The sequence below is a fragment of the Myotis nattereri genome, assembly GCF_964212035.1.
Source record: "Myotis nattereri genome assembly, chromosome: 8".
Classification (NCBI taxonomy): domain Eukaryota; kingdom Metazoa; phylum Chordata; class Mammalia; order Chiroptera; family Vespertilionidae; genus Myotis; species Myotis nattereri.
In genome coordinates, this window is record NC_138083.1 from 42,898,133 (window position 1) to 42,923,426 (window position 25,294).

Sequence of the window (25,294 nt, forward strand, 5' to 3'; positions counted from 1 at the left end):
CCCTGGCGAGTTCAGTCTGTGTTAAAAAGCAAATAAAACGCACAAAGGTGGGTTTTAGGGAAACTCTGAAGTTCATCGAGTTCCTCGGGAGCCCCCTGGTGGCTGGTTCGGCACATGAACACTGACTTAGACCTCAGAGGAGACGGGGAGGCATTTACCGGAGGAACGCGGCAATCCAGAAGGTCCCCAGCGGGAAATGACTCGCCTGCCAACCTTGCTGGGCACTCAGACCGCCAAGTGCTTCCAGTTATGAGGCTAGAAACCCGGGGCCTTTGGAAATAGCTTTGCAATTACTAACATAGCTTTCGGGAGTTCTTTTTTATAAGGAAAAAAAAAATACCCTCCTCACGATGGCAATTTCATAAAACAGAGTTGGGATAGAGAAGTTCAATTTTGTTCTAGATTTTGTTTCAAAACATTATTCAACACAGAAGTTGAGGACTTACAGCCTGCGTTGACCTTACTAACTTGGATTCTAAAACAAACTAAAAAAGCATGTAACATTTATGAGACAGATGGACATTTGAGCACTGCCTGGTGTTTGATGATATTAAAGACATTCATTTTTTAATGTGATAATGGTATTGTGGTTGTTTTTTCAAAGAAAAGTCCTCATCTGTTAGATGCATACTGAAGTATTTATGGACAAAATGACATAGAAATCTGGTATTTACCTCAAAATAACATTGGCAGGAAGTGGGACAGAGGAAACAAGATTGGTGATGTAGTTATAATTTGCTAATGGGACCTCATTATACTATTTCCTCCATTTTTGTATGTGCTTGAAGTTTGTCTAATAATAAAGTCAAACACATTTCTAAAGGCAGCAGGGCCAGCTGAGTAAAGCATCCATTGATGGGCAGCTCCTCTAATTCTTCCTAAATCCCGAAATCCACGTTCCATGTCCACATACCAGCCTGTGGGTACACATAGGTCACATCAGCAGCACGGGATCCCTCCAGCACAGAGGAGAAGGCACTCCGCCCCCTTCAATTCCTCCCAGTGGTTCGGGAGAGTCCAGGGATGTCTCGCTTGCCTTGTGGGCCTGGGCCCTGCCATTCCCTTTAGTGTGGAGCTGGCTCTCCTCCCCCACACCTGCTTGACATATTCCTCCTGGGCAGCCTTCAGGTTCTCCTTCTTTCCACCCCAGGCCTTCAGAGCAGAGGCCTCCGGGGCTCGGCTGTAGGAGAAGGTCAAGGCCCAGGGCTTTAGCCGGGGGCACTTGCTGATTGCATTGAGGTTGATGGATGCCTCCTCCTCACTCTGACCTCCAGATAGGAAGGTGATCCCAGCGACAGCGGGGGGCACTGTGCGGCACAGCGCAGTGACAGTTGCCATGGCAATCTCCTCCTTAGAAAATTTCTGGGTACAGGCATGGCCTGGGGTGACCATATTGGGCTTCAGCAAGGAGCCTTCCAGGCAGATGTGGTGGTCACTCAGAGCCTTGTAGACAGCAGCCAGCACCTTTTCAGTTACATACTGACCGTGCTTCAAGTCACGGTCCCCATCAGGGAGGATCTCAGGCTCCCCGATGGGCACGATGCCATTCTGCTGGCAGATGCTGGTATCACGGGCCAGAACGTTGGCATTTTCCATGATGGCAAGGGCTGAGGGGTGTGTTCCCCAATCTTCAGCACACAGCGCCACTTGGCAAAGTCAGCTCCGTCTTTCTTGTACTGGGCACAGCGGTCAGACAGCCCATCCAGCCCTTGGGTAGTAGTCTCACCATTTGTTCCTGCCAAGGGTATCCACGCCCTTGTCTACCTTGATGCTCACAACACCACCCTTGGATTTGATAACTTGAGGGAAGGGACACCCATCATCTGTCTTCTGATAGTGTCTCGTGGAAGAGGATGACACCCCCGATGCAGGGATTCCCTCGGTCATCGGCAGTCAGCAGCAGCTGGCAGCAGAAGCACCGGTTCTCCTCGGTGTTTTCAGTGCCAATGGATTGCAGTCACTTGGCAATGCTCCCAGTGGACTCATCTGCAGCCAGGATGCCCTTGCCCGGAGCCATGATGCGGCAAGCAATGTCACATAGCTCCTTCTTTTGCTCCGGGGTCAGCGCTGGGTATTGGTAGGGCATGGTGCCAATCAGTGCCTGGCACAGGAGGGACGGGTTTGGCGGTGTTGTGGCGGCGGGCGGCGGGCAGGCCGGGCAAGAGGCAGGAGGAGCGAATGCGGAGGTCATCACTCTCTCTTACCTCTTCTGTGCACAGAACACTGATAAAGCAACAGTCATTAAAGCAATGGTTGTGCCCAGCTGGCTTGGTTCAATGGTTGAGCATCGACCTATGAACCAGAGGTCAGGGTTCAATTCCCAGTCAAGGCACATGCCCAGATTGTGGGCTCCATCCCCAGTAGGGGGTGTGCAGAGGCAGCCAATCAATGATTCTCTCTCATCATTGATGTTTCTATCTCTCTCTCCCTCTCCCTTCCTCTCTGAAGTCAATAAAAAAATATGTATTTATAAAGCAATGGTTGTAATCCTTTGGAAGCATCTAAGTGTGGCAAGCCTGCAGCACCTTTCCCCCTTTGGTGGGAGCAGTCAGTTCCTGGGCTCTGTTCCCTGTGATTTGAAGATGTGCAGACTCCAGAACACGAGCGGCATGTGTTCAGGCGACCACAAGAGGGCAGCACTTAGAGATCAGTGCAGGGCCCACTGCCCTGTTGAAACTCACCCGAAGCTTAGAAACCTTGGACTTGTTGAACTGTGAATTACAAGAGCCAAAGAGTATTCATGGTTTCCTCTTAAATGGCCAGGCTACTGGGAAATTTCAAATGTCATGAGGACCAGAATAGGTTTCCACTGAATCCTTTGGGAAATATAACTATGATTTCTAATCTAATATGTTCTTTTCAGTGGAAACCAACTTACATCTTTGCAGTGATTTCCACAACCTTCCTTCTGAGGAACTTGAACCTTATGTTCCATTTATTTTGCAGTTGTTAAGATGAGGACTGCCTGTTCGACTTGCCCTCAAAGTTCAGATGCTTTAGATAAATGCCACCACCCCCACCCAAGCTGTGACTGAGGTCTCTTTGGAGGGAGCTGGCATCCTGGGTCAGAGGTCGGCTGGGAGAACCCCTCAGCAACAGGCTGCTCTGGGGGTCCCAGGACTTCTGATCAAGGCCGACTGCAGGGAGTGCAGACATAGCACAAACCCAAGGACAGACGTGGAGTCCACTTTGGGACTAGATGCCTGAGACTCAGTGCCCTCTGCACAGCGCTGCTAGCAGGCCGACGTCCACAGTCTCTGCTGGAAGCTCCCTGTGCTTACTTGGCTGTTGAACGGAGAGCCACACCTTGAGAGGAGCCCTCCTCAGAACCACAGGGAGACAGCAGTGCAGAGTGACTGGACGGCACTGGCTAGGGCAGAGTCTCGGAGTTCATCTAAGCCAGTCCTTCTCTCCAGTGTGGTGCCCTGACCAGCAGCAGCAGCAGCAGCAGCAGCAGCAGCAGGAATTTGTTAGAAATGCAAATTCTCAGTTTCTACCCCAGACCTCCAGCAGCAGGAACTGGGGGAGGGGCCCAGCCTGTTTCCGCAGCCCTCAGGGAGTTCTGGTGCAGGCTCAAGTGTGAGAAGCATCATCGCATGGTTGCAAAGCCAGCTGACGCTTGAAGTGAATTATAGAGGAAATGAGAGCAAGACTGTAGAAGTAAAAACAGAGAAGGAAACATTTTCCGAGCAAGCATAGAGTGAAAGAGCGTCCCCTTCCCTTCCTGGTGTGTGAGAAAACCATGGGCATTATCAGCAACTTATTACCAGTGATTTTCAACAGCCGTGCCAAAGATTTTTTAAACCTGCAATACCTGCCCTAGCCGCTGTGGCTCAGTGGGTAGAGCATTGGCCTGTAGATTGAAGGGTCTTGAGATTGATGTCAGTCAAGGGCACATACCTCGTAGCTTGGTTGCAGGCTTGATCCACAGCTCCTGTGGGGGTGCTTGCAGGAGGTAACCAATTTATGTCTCACATCAATGTTTCTCTCTTTCTCTGTCTCTTCCCCTCCCTTCCACTCTCTTTTAATCAATGGAAAAAAATATCCTCATGTGAAGATTAACAACAACAACAACAACAACAACAAAAAATACCCCAACAAAACAAACAAACATACAATACCTGACTATTTAGTCAGGGACACTGACCTCTTCCCTTAGATTGTCAAATTAAAAAAAAATGACAACAGCCAACACAATAGTTGCCCACTGTAAATGAATCAACATTACACCTATTTTGTGTCAGACCGGCAAAAAAATGTATTTTTTGGCGTGCTTCAGAACTTTAGTAATTAGGGTAAGTTTGCCATAAAATGAAAAAGGTTGAAAATCGCTGATCTAGAGCTTTTGGCCCCTGCGAGGTCAAGTCCATCCAGCTAAGACAGCTCCTGTGGCAGTAACCTTTTACTCAGCTCATGCTACTCCCCTCACTGCCTCCAGAGCACAGAGAGAGACCGGAGGGCGGATGAAAATCCTTAAAGTCTATAAACACTAAAGCCTTCCCAAACCCTGTGTACTCTTCGGAGATTCTTTTTATTGGATCTCAGATTATTGAAAGGTTATCTGTCCCCTGCTCCTAGCGGGATTAAAGTAAAACAGAGGAGAGGAGTGCTGTTCCATTGCAGCGTGGGCAACGGAGGCAAGATCCCCGAGTTCTCCCCAAAACTGCCACCGGGAGCTGAGTGGGGGGGGGGGGGAGAGAAGGGGGGGGCTGGAGCAGGTGCAGGTGTCTAGTCAGCACCTCTCCCCACACCCAGGGGACGCTCTCCATCACAGCGAGTCCTTCCTGATTCCTGCAGCTCCACCTGCTGGAACCTCAGGTGACTTTCTGGTGCCTCAGTTTCCTTTTCTGGAAAAGGAGAACTATTCCTTTCCTCTCACTACCCTCCTGGGTTTTTGGTGTTACAACCATCTCCACTCCTGGAATTTCCTTCTCCAATCCACACAGTCTGTGCTGTCTTCGAATCTTCTCTACTTGGTAGAGCCTCCAAAATCTATACCTTGAGCTGGAGCCGAATCGGAACCCTTTGAAATAGGAACGAAACCACCTCTGGAAGTCAGTACAGGTAACAGCCCATGGTACAGCGGAGGGAAAGGAAACTCCGAGGAGTGGTGTGAGTTCCTGCAGACCACACAGCCAGCCACGGCCGCGCTGGGCTCCCAGTCAGGCTGTGAGCCCAGTGGCTGTGTCCCCTCCACTGCTCACGCTCCATGTGGCTCTCCCTGCCTTGCAGTGCCGTCCGAGAAGAGCGTGACAACATCTGGAAGAACCTTTAGAAAAGGTTCCGCCACCACCCAAAGCGAAGGGAGTGCTATATTTTCCAAGCCAGCAGGAGACCCCACTCTCCCCCCTGCCTGTCCAGTTACCGGTTCTGCTCCAGTTGTCTGGTCAAAGTGACTTAACCACAGAGGCCAAACAAGAGGGAACAAAAGGAAAATGATTTTAAAAGTCTGAAGCACAAACTCACAAACAGAAGCCCAGGGGAACCTGAAGTGCAGGCTGGTCGGGCCAGGGCAATCCAATGGGGCTCCTCCCCACCACGGTCACAGACCCCCCCTCCCCGAGTCCCACAGTAACACCCAGCAACGGGCTCCGTGCTGCAGGCACCGCCCAGAATCCAACCTGGCTCTCCCTCCGCAAAGGGAGGTTTTTCTTCCACTACAATTCTCTCTCCTCCATTCTCATTTCTCTCTCACTCTCTGTCCCCACCCCCTCATCTTGTCACCGGTTCCCTCTTTGTGAGAGAGACTGCTATTTGCCCACCAACATCATCCATTGTCTCTTTCATTCCTAACAGCAGACACTTAACAGCGAAGCACATGGTCATGCAGTGGGACACCATTTCCCAGCTTCCCTTGCAGGCATAGCCATGTGGCTACACTTCCACCAATAGACAGCGAGCAAAGGTGCTGTGTGCCCCACCTGGATGCTCTTCCTTCTTCCCAGCCTGGGATGGGACCTGGCAAGACCCATCCTCATTGCAGAGGCAGACGGGAGCCGTCCTGCAACCAGTCACCTGTGAGTGAGAGCAACTCCGCTGTCGGGTAAGCACTCCATTTCCCAGGCTCTGCTCCAGCAGCTTTGCACAGCCCCTCGAATATAGCCGTCCCTCGCCTCGTCCTCTCGCTGCAGCCTCACACTCTTCCTTCCTGTCCCATCTCCGCCTTCCCTCCACCTGCAGGTTCTAGAACCAGCTCTACTTGGGACTCCCTAGCAGTCACAGGAACACTGGGGCCCTCTTTACCATAATTAACAGAAAGGCAGGAGACTGTGAGTCTATTTGCTCCATCTCAGAAGAGCAGCCTCAAGCAACTGTGAGAAATTATTCTTTTCTAGTTATAAAAGAAACACCGGGACTAATGAGCGATTGCAGCAGGTTGCAAGGTTAATATACAAAAATCCATTGTTCCCCAATCTAGCAGCAGTGAACAAGTAAAATTTGAAATTAGAAACACAATACCAATACAGAGGAATTCTTTTGGCCAGGGAAACTATCTTGTATGATGCTATACTGATGGATCTGTTCATTATAAATTTGTCCAAACCCACAGAATGCACAACACCAAGAGCGAACCTAATGTAAACTATGGACTTTGAACGATAATGCCGTGTAGATGTGGGTTACTAAGGAACACATGTACCACTCTGGTGTGGGGTGCTGATAATGGGGGAGGCTATGCATGTGTGGGGGCAGGGGGAATATGGGAAATCTCTCTATCTCTGCTCACTATTGCCATGAACTGAAAGCTGCTCAAAAAAGTCCTTAAAAAAAGCAACACATCCTAAATTCAGAAAACTTGGAGAGACTAATGGGAACTAAAGGAAAAGAATGAGTCAAAGAAAATAAAATCACTCACCATTCTACTACCCAAAGGGGGAAAGATGACTATTAACATTTGCGTGTGTGTACTTCCAAGATTTTTTTATCTGTACACATTCACTTGTCTGTTTAAATTGGCATCCAGAGTAATTTTATCACTTTGTGTCTTAATATATCCACGCTTCAGTTGTTGAGTTTGACATTAGAAAAAAAAAAAAGGTAATTGTGGAAGCATATGGTAGAAAAAATGTTTCCTTTGGTAGATGAAAAATATGCCTATGAGTTCACATAAAAAAGAAAGAAATCCCTCATTAATGGCATGCATATAAGAAAATTCAATTAAAATTGATATCTAGAAAAGTCCTTTAATATAGTTGACAAGAAATCCACATCTATTTATTTATTTAAATTTTTTTAAAAATTTTATTTTTATTGTTGGAAGTATTACAGATGTCTCCCTTTTCCCCCACTGACCCCCCTCCACCCTGCTCTTGCCCCTCCGCAGGCCTTCACCTGTGTCCATGGGTTATGCACATCTATTTATGTAACTTATAAGCCAATATACAAGGTGGGCAAAGTAGGTTTACAGATGTGAGTATGTGAAAAACAGGGTTTATTCTTGTATTCTTATTTATCAATTATTGTATTATTTTCCATATGAACAACTATAAGCCTACTTTTGTCCCACCCATCAGTACTTAATATTTTCTGATTCAACAATGTGAGACAGGCATGTCTGCTGAGTATAATCCAGGCAGAGTGGGCCTGACAGCTGGCTGTGTGGGAAGAGGTACTTGGACTGCTTATGAATTCAGCAACACTGATTTCATCTGTTCTCAGTTACTCTGGTCCTCCAAAATTCAGATGCAAACTAGTCTTGGGAGAATACAATTTCCCAGTGTTTCTCCAGCCATGCAGCTTGCTCACAGTACTTCTCTGCCATGTCTTGTTAACATTTGAAAATGCTCTCTGCACACGCAGGGGAACAAGCTACCCAATTCTCTAATCTGCAGATCTGTGGGGACCTGCACTGTACCTTAGAGGTGGGAGAGGAAAGCACGATTTAATTCCATTCCACCAGCAGAAATGGGTGTCATCGATATCTAATGTGGTCTGCTCTGGTCCATCATGACAAGCGCAGTTTTGCTTGCTGCTGAGAACGGGGAGGGTGAGTTTGGTTAAGCAAAGTGGAAGCTGTTTCCCAGAGGGGAGGGAAACAGGGTCGTATGTTTATCAGGTATGGAAGTGAGCCTTTTAAGAAAGTAACATGGATTGAGGACCTACCATGTACCTGAAGATGGGCCAATACTTTAGATGGATTATTTTACATAACCCAACCCAAAGTCACTACTATTATTGTCATAATGTAGTTGAGGAAAGCAAGACTCAGAGAGGTTAAGTAACTTGGCCAAGGTCACACAGCTAGTAGCTGACAGGGAAGGGTTTGAGCCAAGTCCAGCTGTTCCTGGGCCTTAATCAGGACTCAAACAAAGAACAGAAGGCAGTCCTGGGGCAGTGAATTAGAGGCTCTGAGAGCAAAGATGCTCCAGGGAGCGTTGCAATGGAGAACAGAGGCTGTGGCCTATGGGGCAGCTCCATTCCACTTGACACCTGCCCCTTTGCTTCATTAACATCACCCTCACTTACCTCCTCCTGCAATGAGCTCTAGAGGGTTCAGTGCCAGTGTCCAGTGGGTGACCAGACCCCTGGGGCTTGTCCAGCCGGTGGGCATGCTAAATGCACTTAAACTCTCTCTTCCCTGCAAATGTCTCAAAAGAGAGTGGGAATGAGGAAAGCCTGCCACCCAGCAGGCCCGGGGATGCTCCCTGACCTCAGAGGGCTGCTCTGGGACACCCGGCCATTGGTCCTCGGGCCAGGGGTTTAGCCCGCATGCAGGAAGGAGCTGGGAACCAGAACTGTGAGAGCTGCGCTCACCGTGTTAATGATGCTATTTTTGAAGAAGGAGCGGGAGTTGGAGTTTGATTACAGCCCCACGCCTTGAGCCCTGAATGCCTATCTTGTTTCTCTGGTGAGAGAATACATTTCAGGAATATTTCTCCTCCCTGAATTGCATGCTCTTGCCCCTTCTCAGTGGTGCTGGGCAGTTTCCTTCAACTAAACCTTTAACTTCCCAACATTAGTCCATGCCATTCGTATTAACTTTGTGTGGCTGCTGTGACAAACCACCACAAAATGGGGGGTGGGGGCCTTAAACCACAGACACTTACTCTCTTACGGTTCTGGAGGCTGGAAGTCCTAGACCAGGTGTTGGGAGACTGCTCCCTTCTGAGGTCGTGAGAGACCCTGGCCCAGCGTTTCCCTGGCTGTCCAGCTGGCTCCTACCACCTGGGTTCGCGAGGTTGGCTGGCCGGCCATCTCTGGTGTCCCTGGGTGTCTGCTGCACCCCTGATCTCTGCCTTCATCTCCACATGTTCTTCCTGTGTGAGGCTCTGCGTGCGAGTGTCTCCTTTTGATGACATCAGTCCTAGTGGATTAGGGGCCCACCCAATTCCACTGTGACTTCCCCTTAATTAGTTATTTTTGTGAGGAGCCTTTTCCAAATGAGTCCACACTCAGAGGTCCTGGGGTAAGAACCTGAACGTAGGCATTGTGTGGGGGAAGGGCCACCGTTCCATGTGTAACACACTTCAGCCTTGATGTTTCTAACAAGGCATTTCCAGAGGCTCCCTGAGATGGTGAAAGAGGTGGTGCACATAAGAAACCTTTTTTTTTTTTAAAAAAAAAAAAAAGGTGAAACCACCGTCCAAGAGAAAGCTTCCATGTAAGAGATGAAAATGCAAAGTTGCCCAACAGAACACCGTCCCCTTCACTCTGCCAGCCGCCGCCAGCCTTGGCCCGGGAACTGAGCACATTGCATCCACCACGTCTGTTCTTTGTGCAGTGCAATTGGAAACAGGAGGCGGAAACAGCTGCCGTGTGTGGATTTGCTTTCCCACGCTCCCTCCCGCTCCACTGTCTGTTCAGACACGGAAGGAGGGCGCTGCGCTCCTCGCCCTGCATGTCAGGGCCCAGCCAGGCCTGAGCTACCCAGGGGCAGGTGGCAGCAGGGAGCTCTTAGGGGGTCCACAGCCTCTGCTGTGTCGTAGGCAGATTTCTGACACCTAATGTTTGGATGGTCCTATAAACTGTGGGGTGGCTGCAGCCCAACGGCCAGTTAGGCCTGGCGGGTGGAAGAGTAGAGGGCCCTGTGGGGCAGCCGGTATGGACAAGCCCAACTGCGAAGGCCAAGGGGACTCTGCCTGGAAGGCAGCGTGGAGAGTGAGGGCACGCTGTCCTGGGCACGCTGTCCCTGGCTGGTGTTTTCAGATGGGAGGGTGGGTAGTATCCTGTTTCTCAGGGGTAATGATATTTCCCTTGGCTTGTCCTGCCCTCCTGTCTCAGGGGCTCTTTGCACAGTTCTCACCGCTGGCACTTCCTGGCAATGTCCCTTTCTAAATAGCCCACCTAAGAGCTGTGGGGGCCAAAGATGATGTGGGAGTGGCTGGGACCCCGAGATGGCTGAGGGCTCACTTCATGCATGAGGCTGCTACCAGCACACCCGTGTGGCCTGGCTGAGCGCTAAAGGATGGGGGGCGGTGGGGGGGGGGGCCGCGGTGGGGGAGAACCAAAGTGAAGGCTGCTGTTCACACCTCCTTCATCCCCACCTTCACCCTGTCTTCACGTCCCAGCGAGTGCAGTTACTCACCTCCGATCCCCATCGTCTTAACCCTTCCCTGAGAAAGAGCTCTGGAATGTTCCTCTGATGGGCTAGAGTCAGGGGTGGGCAAACTTTTTGACTCGAGGGCCACAATAGGTTCTTAAACTGGACCAGAGGGCCGGAACAAAAGCATGGATGGAGTGTTTGTGTGAACTAATATAAATTCAAAGTAAACATCATTACATAAAAGGGTACGGTCTTTTTTTTTTTTTTTTTAGTTTTATTCATTTCAAACAGGCCGGATCCGGCCCTCGGGCCGTAGTTTGCCCACGGCTGGGCTAGACATTTGCCTGAGGGTCAAGGTCTTCTTGTTTTTCACTTCCGGGGTCATTTGATCAACAGCAGTGCTCATGATACACTGTGTGTGGAGTGTGGGCAGCTCCTCCCTGGTTTCCTCGCTTGCTTGTCCCGCATCCTCAGGGCAGTCTGGCTGGCCTCCCCCTTACCCACGATTCCTATTGCGTTTCAACCCCTGACTGCCCTGCCCTCCTGTCCAAAGTCGGTGTTCTTCGCTGGGTTCTGTCTCAACCTTGTGCTTGGTCTCCCCTTCTTCCCAGGGAGTCCTGGTTATTAACAGGCTTTGGGTCACCCCGTAGCTCAGGAAGGAGTTGGTCTAGAATCCACACACTGACCAGGATATTGACGCCAGGGCCAGGCACCAGCGCTGAGGTCACACAAGGCGGACAGGTCGCAGGAGAGTAAACCAGGTGGGGAAGGGCCTTCGTCAGGATGGACGTATCAGTAGTCAGTGGTGAAATCTGAGCAAAGAAATGGCAAGACCCCAAATCTGAGAAAAACCCAGGGCAAGGGCCAGCTGGGCTGGTGTGCATGTAAATAAGAAACCCCATGGATTGAAGGTGAGTAAAATGGGTAGAGACACCTGCTGAAGTTGTGTTGATGCTGAAGGCCTAAGGTGGTATTTGAAACCTGGCTGATCTCTCCTGCAAGCATGTGCCTCTGACAGCCAACCGCTCAATGGGCCCCGGAAGACTGGATCTACCTCAGCTCCTTCTTCCCAAACCTCTTGTAGGTCCTGCCTCACCTCAGGCATCATTGAAGAAGACATCTGATTTACATAACTGGGTTGGCGGAGCGAAATAATTTAGTTAAAGTGTTAGCCTTGGAATTCTTCTCCCTGGCTCCCTGGAGGGTCGTTGGGGTTACATGGATGCTCTGGGCAGGAAGAAGTTTGAATCCCGGGGGGGGGGCGGGAGTCATGAATCTAACAGCCCCCAGAACCCATGGATGAACAATAAGTGGCAAAGCCTTGTGTTTGGGATCCTGACTTCTCTTGGCATCGATCCCTCTCTTTGGCTCAGTCCCCTGCTCTCACTTTTCCTGATACTTAAGGCCGAATTGAACAGTGGGGCCCAGAACTCGGCATGGTTTATTGGTGCGGGGCAGACTCTGAAGACTTGTGATCTTTCCTGAAACATTTCTATTGATTTCTAGGTAACATGAGGTATAATGAGTGCGACAGGCACCTCAGGTTGATCCCTCCCCTGTACATCAGCATGAAACAATGGAGGTGATGAGGGTTGGGATCAATAACACGCGGAGTTGACAAATAGGAGAGAACTGGTGTGAACATAAACTGAATCCCTCTCCTATTTCTCACGGTGGAATGTGGCCAGACAGCCCGCTCCGTTCTTCCTCACAGCGTAGGTCTCATTGAGGGCTTTTGTGTAAATCATTTTGCTTGCGGGTGGTTTTCCCATTTCTCATCTGAGCGCATTGGAGCTCAGGGCTCCCTGCTGGTTAGTTCCTGCCCATGTGGAGTTGGACCCGGCGCTTCTGATCTTTGTGAGGACTCTTCACCGTATTGTGTGCTGCTTGGCTTACATCAGTGGGTTTTTGTGTTTTAAAGCAGATCTTTTTCTCTAAACAGAAACGGAACCCAATAGATAAAAACATTGAAGGCCAAACTGACCTCGTTGTATTCGTGTAAGACACTGGAGTCCTGAGATTATGCAAATAAATCTCTGACATCTTTTGTGTGCCAGGTACTGTGCTAATTCCCTGCAAGGTAAGCATATTCTCCTGATTTTAGAGATAAAAAGTCAAGGATCTAAGAGGTTGAGAGACTTGTTGGAGTTACTCACCTGCTGTTATGGGCTAAGTCGTGTCCCCCAAATTTCATGTGTTGAAGCCCTAAACCCAGGATTTCAGAATGTGACTATTTGGACATCAGATATGTAATTAGTTAAGATGAAGTCATACTGAACTTGAGTGATCCCCAAATCCAATAAGATTGGTTTCCTTTTAAAAAGGGGACATTTGGACAGAGACACTCAGGGAGAACACCAGGAGAAGGCGGAGCTAAGGGTGACGCAGCAGGAGCCAAGGAACGAACAGCAAAGATGGCCAGCACACCGCCAAGATTCAGGGGGAAGGCCCGGATTCTCCTCACAGCCCTCAGAAGAAGCCAATGCTGCCAACACTTTGATCTCGGACTTCTAGCCTCCAGAACTTGAGACAATAAATGTAAGCCCCCAGTTCGTGAAACCTGGGTAGGGTTGCCCTAGCAGAGCAGTACATCTCCTATCGGTAGAGCCAGGCAGCAAACCCAGGCCCACTCCAGTGTCCCTGCCTCCCACTCTGAGGCGAGCCATCAGCCTGCTGGGCAGGGAAGACAGTCCTAAACAGCACATTCAAAAATGTGACTGAGTGTTTCAGAGGAACCCCTGGGAATGGGGAGAGGAGTGCTAAACTCATTGACCTTCAGTGCTTTGTTTTCCCGGCAGAGGAGGCGAGGAGAGGCAGGGAAAAGATACACAGTGGCTGCCAAGTTTGGGGGCAGATGCCAAGAAGTGCAGCCGGTGCCTGGGGAGCGTCTTCTAAACAAGTGCTCTCCAGAGACACCCACGGGGGTTCTGGACAAACAGGTAATTGCAAATATGGTTTCATCCCTGCTTTTCACCAGCTGGACTCAGCTGTTTGCAGACGTTGGTCCCGATTAACCTCCACGTTTCAATTCAGGAACACGCGTCTGCTAACAGCACTTCGGCAGGCTCACGAAGACAGACAGACCTGGGACAGGATTGCTTTATTTGCTAGATAAATAGCTAGAAGACTGTTTCAGCACAAAGGCCTCTAACCAGCAGGGCAAATAAAGTGATGGGAAATACATTCTTTCCCCCTGAAAATGAAGTTCCGCTGATCAGAGGCCCCCGGGAAGACCTGCTCATCACTTGCTGAGAGCATGGGTGGGTTTATTTTACTTATTTTTTTAATTGAATTTATTCGCATGACATTGGTTTGCAAGAAAACATCATCTGCATGCTACATCGTGCACCCATCACCTCAAGCAAAGTCTCTTTCTGTCCCCATTCACCACCCCTTGCCCACCTCTGCCCAGCCCCCACACCCTTTCCCCTCAGGCTATCACCACACTGTTGTCTGTATCTATGGGTTATGTACATGTTTTTTGGCTAATCCCTTCCCTTTCTTTCATCCAGTCCAACTTCCTCTCTCCTCTGACAGCTATCAGTCTGTTCCATGTATCTGTGTCTGTTTCTGTTTTGTTCGTCAGTTTATTTTGTTTATTAGATTCCACATATAAGTGAGATCATATGGTACTTGTGTTTCTCCAACTGGCTTATTTCACTTAGCATAATACTCTCCAGGTCCATCCATGCTGTCTTAAAAAGTAAGATATCCTTCCTTTATTATGGCTGTGTAGCATTTCATTGTGTAAATGTACCACAGCTTTTTTTAAAAAAATATATATTTCTTTAATAATTTCAGAGAGGAAGGGAAAAGGAGAGAGAGATGAAAACATCAATGATGAGAGAGAATCATTGATCGGCTGCCTTCTGCAAGCCCCCCACTGGGGATTGAGCTCGCAACCCAAGCATATGCCCTTGGCCAGAATTGAACCTGGGACCCTTCAGTCCTCAGGCTGACACTCTATCCACTGAGCCAAGTCGGCTAGGGCATACCACAGCTTTTTTATCTATTCATCGACCAATGGGAACTTGGGCTGTTTCCAGATCTTGGCTATTGTAAATAACACTACAATGAACATAGGAGTGCATATATTCTTTCAAATTAGTGTTTTGGGATTCTTAGGATATATTCCCAGAAGTGGAGTCACTGGGTCAAAAGGCAGTTCCATTTTTAGTTTTATGAGGAAACTCCATACTGTTTTCCACAGTGGCTGCACCAGTCTGCATTCCCATTGGCAGTATACTAGGGTTCCCTTTTCTCCATATCCTTGCCAGCACTGTTACTTATTGATTTATTGATGATAGCCATTCTGACAGATGTGAGGTTACATATCATTGTGGTTTTAATTTGCATCTCTCCGATGATTAGTGACATTGAGCATCTTTTTATATGTCTACTAGAGGCCTGGTGCACAAAATTTGTGCACTTGGGAGGGGGTCCCTCAGCCCAGCCTGTGCCCTCTCGCAGCTGGGAGCCCTCGGCGGGTGTTCAACTGATGGCAGTCAGACATACTTAGTGCTGTCACAGAGGCAGGAGAGGGTCCTGTCACTGCTGCTGTGCTCACCAGCCATGAGCCTGGCTTCTGGCTGAGTGGCGCTCCCCCTGTGGGAGCACACTGACCACCATGGGACAGCTCCTGCATTGAGCGTCTTTCCCCTGGTGGTCAGTGCACGTCATAGGGATCGGTTGTTCTGCTGTTTGGTTGATTTGCATATTAGCCTTTTGTTATACAGGATTGACCATCTGTATGTGAGCATGGGTGGGTCTAGATCCTTGCTTCAAGTACAGGTAATCTTCCGTTATTCAGAGGAAGATGCTCCAAGGCTGTCAGTAGATGCAGGGCAGGGCCTGAGGGTGAGGTTACTACGTTAGAATGGGAGAGGATTTTCTAGTGACTTCTACCCCATTCCTTGTCAACGGCAGGACATGCAATTTAAGATATGTTAGAGAATCAATGTCATGTTGTATGATATGACAAGCCCACCAGTAAAAAGGCCTAACTTCATTGTCATTTGGGGGGACTCTCGAACAAACTTCCTCAAGGTCATGTGACTTTGTCTCCTATTGGTTAGTGACTAGAAACCTTACATTATAGAAAGTTAGACAGTAGTTTGTAGAAGCTAATTGCTGATGAAATGCAAATGAGGAGACAGTTCCAAAAGCTATGACTTTTTTTCACCCTGTAGAACATTAAGCCATTTTAAAAATAAAATTCAGAAAAGTTCAGAAATTTCAGAAAATTCATAATCAATTTTTCTATCTATTTATCTATCTAATAGAATTTCTGGTATCTTTCATTAAACTGCCTTTGTCATTCCGCTGGTTCTCTCATTAATGTGTTACATAAAATTCTGACATGTGCTCACTATGTATTTGAATGAGATTGTGTTTTTTTAAACAAAATTTGTGCACTTGGGGGTCCCTCAGCCCAGCCTGCGCCCTGGAAAAGTATACTTGGGATCAAAAACTATGACCAATAGTCTTGCCTGTCCTCTGAGTTCAAGCTTTATTGTCATTTCTGGTCTCTGAGGAATTCTTTTACTTTCCTGACAGTTCAATTGTGCTTTAAATTTAAAAAAAAAAAAAAAAAAAAAGTCCAGCATGCTGTATTGAAAGATATCTCTCTCTCTCTCTCTCTCTCTCTCTCTCTCTATATATATATATATATATATATATATATATATATATATATATATATACACACATATATATATATAGTTTGCCATAGTAATTACAATGGAAGTCCTTCCAATTGACTTTCTATGTAGTTAGATGCTCATTATATTTTGCTGACCAGGGCCTCTCTGGGTAAGGAAATGCCTGTGCTTTCCCATCATCTGCACTTCTAGTTTGTCCCAGGCCTAGAGGGTGGGAGGAAGGGTGGGGCAGAGAGGAGAAGCAGGCGTCCTGGGGAGGGTGGAGTGAGTAGCACCCACCCAGGCCGTTAGGGAGACTTCCCGAGCCCTTGGGGCTGGCACTCACCAATAAAGAGCTATCACTGCCTGACGGGTTTGGCTCAGTGGATAGAGCGTCAGCCTGCGGACTGAAGGGTCCCGGGTTCGATTCCGGTCAAGGGCATGTACCCTGGTTGCGGGCACATCCCCAGTGGGGAGTGTGCAGGAGGCAGCTGATCAATCTTTCTCTCTTGTTGTTTCTAACTCTCTATCCCTCTCCCTTCCTCTCTGTAAAAAATCAATAAAATCTATTAAAAAAAAAAAAAAAAAAGCTATCACTGTGGCAGACCCAGCCCAGTGCCCACAGGGAGTGGCTCGGAGGCCCCGCAGCCCCAGCTTTGTGGGCTCACTGTGTTTCCTGCCTGCCATGGGGATTGAAGCAGCCATCTGCCAGGTGGCCCGTGACCCTCTCCCGGACGCCCTGGGGCCTTGTTCCATTTTAACAAACACAAAACCCTGATGGGCTGGCACTTCTGGCAAAGACATATTTTGGCAAATGCAAAATTGCTAATGAAGTGAAGGGATATTTGTGTAGCATCTGTCTGCGACCAGTGTACCAGCTCAGTGAACTGGCACTTGAGCACGTCCTACTCAGGCAGCAGCTAGCCAGCTGTGGGCAAACTATGGCCTGCGGGCTGGATTCGGCCTGTTTGAAATGAATAAAACTAAAAAAAAAAAGACCGGACCCTTTTATGTAATGATGTTTACTTTGAATTTATATTAGTTCACACAAACACTCCATCCATGCTTTTGTTCCGGCCCTCCGGTCCAGTTTAAGAACCCATTGTGGCCCTCGAGTCAAAAAGTTTGCCCACCCCTGAGCTAGGCTCTGCTTGTTCCTGGCTGCAGCCGCCTCTGTGGGGAGGAGGGCCAGGGAGGGAGGAGCCGAAGATGTACAGCCCGTGAATTTCCTCTGATTCTGAAGCCAGCATCCCTGTCATTCCCATCGTTTCCGTTCGAGCCTACCTATACACGGTAAGAGTGTTCTGAACCTGCGAAGACTATTTTGGTAGCCAGTGACAGAAACCTAGTTTTCTCCGCTTAAACCAGAAGGGGACTTTATTATAAGACACCAGGGGTGTGATGGCCTTCAGGACAGAAATGGGGTCACACCTGGAACCTCTGGAACATGGGACAGCGAGGTCAGGGCTCCTCCCGTCCTCCTCTCTGTCTGCTCTGTGTATCCTGACAGGCCCACCTCTCCCTCTTTCTGCAAACACACTGTCCCTTCTCCTCTGGCACCTGGAGGGTGCATGACTGCAGGCAGCCGCAGGAACTGAGGGAAAGGCTCTCTGGGCAAGCTGCGTCAGGTGCCCACCCCTGGACTGGACCGTCGAGGTCATGGGGACGGCACTGGGTCGGCCCAGAGTGCTTGGGCATCTCTGCTGGGACCTGTGACTGCGATCAGCATCTTGTTGGTGCTGCTCCCCACTCTCCCCTGGCGCTCTTACTGTCTCCATACCCTGTCCTACATGTTGGCCCCAAAGCTGAGAGCTTGCCGGTTCCACAGCTCTGTCCTCCACCATCAGGGCTCCAGATTCAGTCTATGCTGTCCTGTCCTGTCCTGTCTCCCAGGACCCACTGTGGGGTCTCAGGACCCACAGCTGCCCCGCCCCAGAGAGTAGGCGGATTCAGATTCTAAGTCTTCCCAAGATTTAGGTGGCACGGCTGGCTCCTCATCTTTATAAATAACATGAGTAATTCCTAAAATTATCCTAATTATTTATGTGTTTATTTGCTTATTGTCTCTCTTCCCACTAGAATAAAATGTCATGCAAGCAAGAGCCCTATCTGTTTTGTGCACTGTTGAATTCCCAGGTGCTAGGACAATGCAAGTAGTAAGAATTCAATGAATATATGCATTTTAATGACTTTCTTTAAGAACAGCAGAGCTTTGATTTTAATCTTAGATTCACATTTAGCAGGGTCAACTCATTCAGCCCTAGAATGGTCTTATGTATATTAATAGCTTTGTTCTGCCTCTCCATGTCTTACATTTAAATCTGTTCTTGCACCAGCATAGACACCCAAACATGAGTTACCCACTTTGGGGGACAAGGGGTCACTTCAGAGTGTAAGACTAAGGCGGTGAATTCTTGATTTCTAAGATCAAAGGTACCATTCAGATGTACAACCAAAAAGATATGAAAGGGGCCCGGCCGGTGTAGCTCGGTTGGTCCCCGGCACCAGAGGTTGGATTCCTGGTCAGAGCACATGAATGTGTTGTGGGCTCTATTCCCAGTAGGGGGTTTGCAGGAGGCAGCCAATGGATGTTTCTCTCTCATCCATGTTTCTATTTCTCCCTCTCCCTTCCTCTCTCTCTAAAATCAATTAGAAATATTTAAAAAGATTTCTCATGAGTGTTGTTGCACATTATTTTTTTAAAAGATGTGAAGGAGGACACTATCTAGCATAAGCAATTTTTCTTTGACGCCCCTCCCCCTTCAAAACTAAGCCAGGGTATGGAGAGTTCAGGTAGAGGGGCTCAGAAGAGGTTATAAGGGTTGCCTTGCATCCCGCCACCCTTCCAGCTGAGCCCTGAGGGCAGAGCCAGGTAGAAAGATGCACGCTCTTTCTAAGAGTGACCATTCCAGAGCAGAAGTGCGTCAGCTGGACCTGAGCGCCTTGCCAGTGTCCCCTGAGTGGAGGGTTTTAAGGCCAAACAATACGGAGTGACAGGATCAAAACTCACCCAGGCATCTGATACACCCAGGAAGTTAGCAGAGAAAGGACCACTTCTGGGCAGGCCCACAGACGTCTGGGATTGAGGTCAGACTACGAGCGATGCAGTCCAGAGGGTGACATGCAGTCCAGAGGCTGTGACAGGACTCAGGCACCACAGTGAGGATGGTGATGGAGCAGAGGAAGAGGACACTCCTAAGAACCAGGTGAGAGAGGCTCCCTTTCCAAGGATGCTGGAACCTGAGAGAGTGAGACAGATCAAGAGGGAGAAGCAGATGCAAACATGGTCAGGATAGGCCTCCCTGAACTCAGTGGCCATCTGGAGAGGGGAGGGAGGGGAAAGAGAGTTTTTAAATAATCTCAAGTTGACCCAGTTTTCAAGCGAATTGACTATATTCAGTTGCAGCAAACCAGGCAGAAAGGGGCTTTAATGTGACTTTTCTAAGTCATACAGAAACATTGTTACATGTTTGCCATGACTGTAAAATTTATACTTGCCCCAGAACATTCCAGGTCACAACTTCGTCTCCTACAAATGAGGAAGCTGAGGCCCAAGGAAAAAGACGGTGACACAGCTATGTGCGGGCATAGCCAGGAGGACAGCCCAGACCTCCTGAGTCTGGTTCCAGGAAACCCAGCACCACAGGGGGCTCCTTCCTGGGCCTGTCAGACTCTTGAAGAAAGTATTGAGTTACACTGTGTAGCCAATGTAAGAAAATGTCTCCCCAGCTTTTTTTTTTTTTTAAATAGAACATTTAGTTAAACTTCGAAGCTAAAGTTTAAAAGCTATTGACTGTCTCATGACAATCACATAACATGGGACATACATCAGCAGGAGCATCTTTGATTAACAAATGTCATCCTTTCCTTTCCCCTCCTCTCCCCTTCCTCTCCCCTTCCCTTCCCTTTTCATCCCCCTTCTCCTCCCTCCCTCCCCCCTCCTCCTCCCTCTCTTTCTCTTTCTCTCCTCCCCCCTTTCCCCCTCCTCCCTCCCCACTCCTATTCTTGACACTTTTCTTAGCATAAAACTCCATGTGGCTGCTTGTACTTGTAACAACTGCAAGGCAAAGGGCGGTAAGAGTCAGCTGAGATAGAAGAGGGTGGTAGTTGGAGAAATGGCTTATTTTGACAAGAGCACTTAGGCAGCAGACTGGGAGACAGATTCAGGAGGAGGGAGAGGCAGCCCTAATTTCCACCCTGGCAGAGTGACTCGGAAAGCTGGTGTCTGGCACCATTAGCCAGGTGCTGCTGACTCAGATCTGAGACGACACGACTTATTCCCACCCAGCCAGCCAGGTCCGCATGTTCTTACCAGGACCAACCAAATCCTGTGTCACCAATCCTGTTTGTGCTTCGTTTAAGAACGAGTCCTACCTCTCTCCATCAGGCACAAGTGCACCGGGACCCCCGGAACTCTGCAGTGTCCATATTTGGGCTGATGTTGTCTTCCAACATCATCAGTCTGCAGGCAACAACTTGAACTTAGAAACCAGAAGTTGAAAGTCCCACCTGAACCGGTGTCTGCTCACACAGTCCAGGGGGTTTCAAAGGGCAGAAAAGAACCGAGGAGCGACTGTGGTGTAACAAATGAGAGTGTGATATTGGGTTTCTCGAGCTGGATTCAAGTTCTGACTCTGTCATCTCCTCGCTCTGTGACGTTGGACAAGTTACTCATCATCTCTGAGACTTATTTTTTATTGTCTATAAAATAGATATTTTGTAAGAATGAAATTGATAAAAAAAGATAAAAGAGAGGAGAACCAAGATGGTGACATAGGTAAACACCGGAGAATGCTGCCTCGCACAACCACTTCAAAAATACAACTAAAAGACGGAACAGACATCACCCAGAACCACAGGAAAGCTGGCTGAGGGGAATTCTTCAACTAGAAGGAAAGAGAACAGCATACTGAGACTCAGAGGAGGCGCAGTGTGGAAAATACAAAGGTGCAGAGGTTGCACAGAGCGGGCTGGTGGCTGAGGGCGCGGTTGTCACTTTCAATCAGGAGGGAGGCTCAGGCCCTGAGCTCCAGATCTGGGTGAGTCTCTAGGGACCCGGACTCAAACGGGAGAAGCGGGACTGTCTGGCATCGGTCGGAACACGAGGGCAGCTTTCTCTCCGAGGTTTGCAGCAGTTGCTGGGACTCTGAGAGGCAGAGCCTCTGGGGACAGGACTGAGAGCAGCCATAACTGCTCCCTCCACCCGCCCTGTTTGATCCCGTGCAACCTGCCCCGCCCAAGCCCTGCACAGAGCCATTTGCTGGATAGCCTCAAGCAAAGGCTAGATTAGCATCTCCCTAGAGAACAGAAGTTTTCCCACTGCAGACACAGCTGACTCTCACAGCCAGTTGGCCTGGAGGTCAAATCCCGCCAGTATTAACTACAACAATCAAGGCTTAACTACAACAAGACTGCGCACAAAGACCACTAGGGGGTGCACCAAGAAAGCATAAAAAAAAATCTGGAGACAAAGAAACAGGACAAAATTGTCAATGGAAGATATAGAATTCAGAACCACACTTTTAAGGTCTCTCAAGAACTGTCTAGAAACCGCCGATAAACTTAATGAGATCTACATGAAATCTAATGAGACCCTCAATGTTAGGATAAAGAACCAACTAGAAATTAAGCATACACTGACTGAAATAAAGAATACTATACAGACTTCCAACAGCAGACCAGAGGAGCACAAGAATCAAGTCAAAGATTTGAAATGCGAAGAAGCAAAAAACCCCCAACCGGAAAGCAAAATGAAAAAAGAATCTGAAAATATGAAGATAGTGTAAGGAGCCTCTGGGACAGTTTCAAGCGTACCAACATCAGAATTATAGGGGTGCCAGAAGATGAGAGAGAGCAAGATATTGAAAACCTATTTGAAGAAATAATGACAGAAAACTTCCCCTACCTGGTGAAAGAAATAGACTTACAAGTCCAGGAAGCGCAGAGAACCCCAAACAAAAGGAATCCAAAGAGGACCACACCAAGACACATCATAATTAAAGTGCCAAGAGCAAAAGACAAAGAGAGAATCTTAAAAACAGTAAGAGAAAGAAACTCAGTTACCTACAAGGGAATACCCATATGACTGTCAGCTGATTTCTCAACAGAAACTTTGCAGGCCAGAAGGGAGTGGCAAGAAATATTCAAAGTGATGAACACCAAGAACCTACAACCAAGATTACTTTATCCAGCAAAGCTATCATTCAGAAGTGAAGGTCAGATAAAGTGCTTCACAGATAAGGAAAAGCTAAAGGAGTTCATCACCACCAAACCAGTATTGTATGAAATGCTGAAAGGTATCCTTTAAGAAGAGGAAGAAGAAGAAAAAGGTAAAGATACAAATTATGAACAACAAATATGCATCTATCAACAAGTGAATCTAAGAATCAAGTGAATAAATAATCTGATGAACAATGAACTGTTGATTATAATAGAATCAGGGACATAGAAAGGGAATGGACTGACTGTTCTTGGGGGGGAAAGGGGTGTGGGAGATGCGGGAAGAGACTGGACAAAAATCGTGCACCTATGGAGGAGGACAGTGGGTGGGGAGTGAGGGCGGAGGCTGGGGTGGGAACTGGAAGGAGGAGAGTTATGGGGGGAAAAAAGAGGAACAAATGTAATAATCTGAACAATAAAGATTTAATTAAAATAATAATAATAATAATAATAATAATAATAATTTTTTAAAAAGAGAAGAGACTTATTGGAAGATGTTAGTGCTTGCAATAAATACAATTTTAATTCTTAAAAAAAAAAGATAAAAGAGCACTTAACTGATAAAAAATAAGCATGCAAAGTGTTTGCTGGTGCCCTGGCCAGTGTGGAGGCTCAGTGGGTTGAGGTCATTCTGTGCACCAAAAGGTCGACAGTTCAATTCCTGGTCAGGGCATATACCTAGGTTGCAGGCTCCATCCCTAGTAGGGGTTTGTGCAGGATGTAACCAATCTCTCTCTCTCTCTCTTCTCCTTCTCTATTCTTCACTTTCTAAAAATCAATCAAAGAAAACATATTTAAAAACATGTTAGCTGGTATTGCCTCTGAGCAATTCCTCACCCTACTCATAAAAGCTACCCAGATGTGATAAGGGGTTTCTAGACCAGAGTGCATCCTTTTCATCATAGCCGACCCAGTTCACCTGTTATACTGTATGGTCATCATGTCTTCATGTTCGCAGCTTCGACTGGATCTAAGAGCTGTGTCTTATGCGCCTCTGGATTCCTAGTGCTCAACGGAGCAATTTAGTTAGTAAATAAGAGAGTCAACTGTCCTATGGGAGATTTCTTAAAGATCTATTCCTGATTCTCTCACTCAAGGGCCTCGAGGGTGTCTGGGAATTATAAAGAGAGAGTGCATGGTGCCAACCTGTGTTTAGGGATTTCATATGGAAAATTAATATGCTTATTTCTCCATGGAGAAAGAGAAATAAGCAATACTATGTTTTGGTTTAAGATACACAATAAATCAAAGACAGCTGTGTAATGATAAAGACCTGGGAATGCTTGATTTCTGGCACTAGCTGGATCTCCCCAGATGTCGGCAATAGAGCCAATATTAATCAGACCCTGTTTCTGTTTCTAGGTCTTTGGAGGAAACAGGCCAATGGGAGCTAAGACTCTGTGTTTGACGTCACAGCTCTATTTTGGAAGGAGAAATGAGGAGCTGAGAATAGAGACAGAAAGGCTGAGCCCCTGTCAGGGATGGGGCTGGAGACTCTTGGGGTGCTTGGTGGTCCTCTAAGACTTGACTGTAATGACTTCCTTTGCAAGAGCAAGTCAAACAGACAAAACTGGGGGCCCAGTAGCATCAAGAATTGATCCACAAGAAATCTCCAAGATCACACCTGTCACAGCCAATCATATGGAGGGAATGTGTGGGTGCTCAGGGAGGACCCTGCCCTGGGCCCAGGGGCATGAGGTTGGAAGGATGGCTGGCTGCTGGTCATGGCTTCTGCTTTTATTCTTCATAAAATGAGCTCCTTTTCTGGTTTTTAAGGGACTAGTGTTAAACAGTGTGAGCATAATTTTTGGTAAGTGGTTGTCCCTGCTCTATTTTTGCTAGAGAGTGTAGGAGCTGTTCAATAATGTTTCAACAGAGGCTTTATGTTCGTACAATCTTTCAGAGGAGATGCCAGCCACGGGTAGAAATTTGACCCAGATGGATTCTGGATCCCTTTGAAGTGTTATATCTTATGCTTCTAAATAGAGAAATTGGCCGATAGCAGGGTGATTCAGGCTCTCAAATCACCCACGACTGAAACACAGATTATTTTGTTTGAAACATGGGACAAATTCTCTACTTTACTTTGGGTTGACAAGATTTAAATATCTGACCATTATTTTAAATGTAATTTTCCTTAAAGCCTAGTCCAACAATTTAAGTTTGTTTTGTTTGTTTGTTTGTTTGTTTTTGCCACTTTAGCTAATTGTGTAACATTGAGAAGTCATTTCTCGGTCATTCTCCCCCCCCCCTCCCCCCCAGGGATGGGTTATAGCTTCTGGTTTCCTATCTTGGTAGGGAGGGGTCACTGTATGGGCTTCTAGTTAGCTCTTCCTACCATAATGGTGCTCACTTATGGAAGAGAGAGAGAATGTGGGGATTCTGAGAGTGACAAGTATATCTATTCCTAATATACTAGTAATAGAGGCCCAGTGCATGAAATTGCGCTAGACCCAGACCCCCACTGTGCCGGGGAACCCCAGACCCGCTGCGCTGTGAGACTGAGACCCACCGTGCCTCGAGATCTATCAACGCATCTCCTGGTGACCAGTCCTTTGGTCGTTACAGCGTTACGGCATTACGGCCACTGGCCTTTTATAATATAGATATCCAAGACCTGAGGAAAAAACCACAGATGGGTCCTTGAACTAACTGGCCCCTGAGAGTCAGGCATGAGCTAAGACTTCATCTACTGCCCGACCACTATTAGCCCCTACTTTGGCTTGTGGGCCCAGTCTAGCTATGGTTGTTATAACAAACAAGCCAGATATTACCAATATTTTTATTTTTAATTTAAAATAATCTTTTTTTTTTTTTTTAGAGCAGTTTTAGGCTCACAGAAAAATTGAGTGGAAAGTGATTTCCCATAAACCGCCAGCCTTCTTATTCTCAAAATCCCCCACCAGAGTGCTACATTTGTTATAGTTGATGGACCTACATTAACACATTATTA

At 47.7% G+C, this 25,294-nt stretch overlaps 1 pseudogene across 1 annotated transcript; it reads right to left on the reverse strand.

Moving 5' to 3' along the window:
• Positions 1-878: 878 nt before the first annotated feature.
• On the reverse strand, positions 879-2,086 carry LOC308522925 (fructose-bisphosphate aldolase A-like; annotated as a pseudogene). The gene is made up of 2 exons: positions 1,096-2,086; positions 879-917 (listed from the first exon to the last, which is right to left on the reverse strand). The product of its transcript is annotated as a fructose-bisphosphate aldolase A-like (transcript).
• Positions 2,087-25,294: the final 23,208 nt, after the last annotated feature.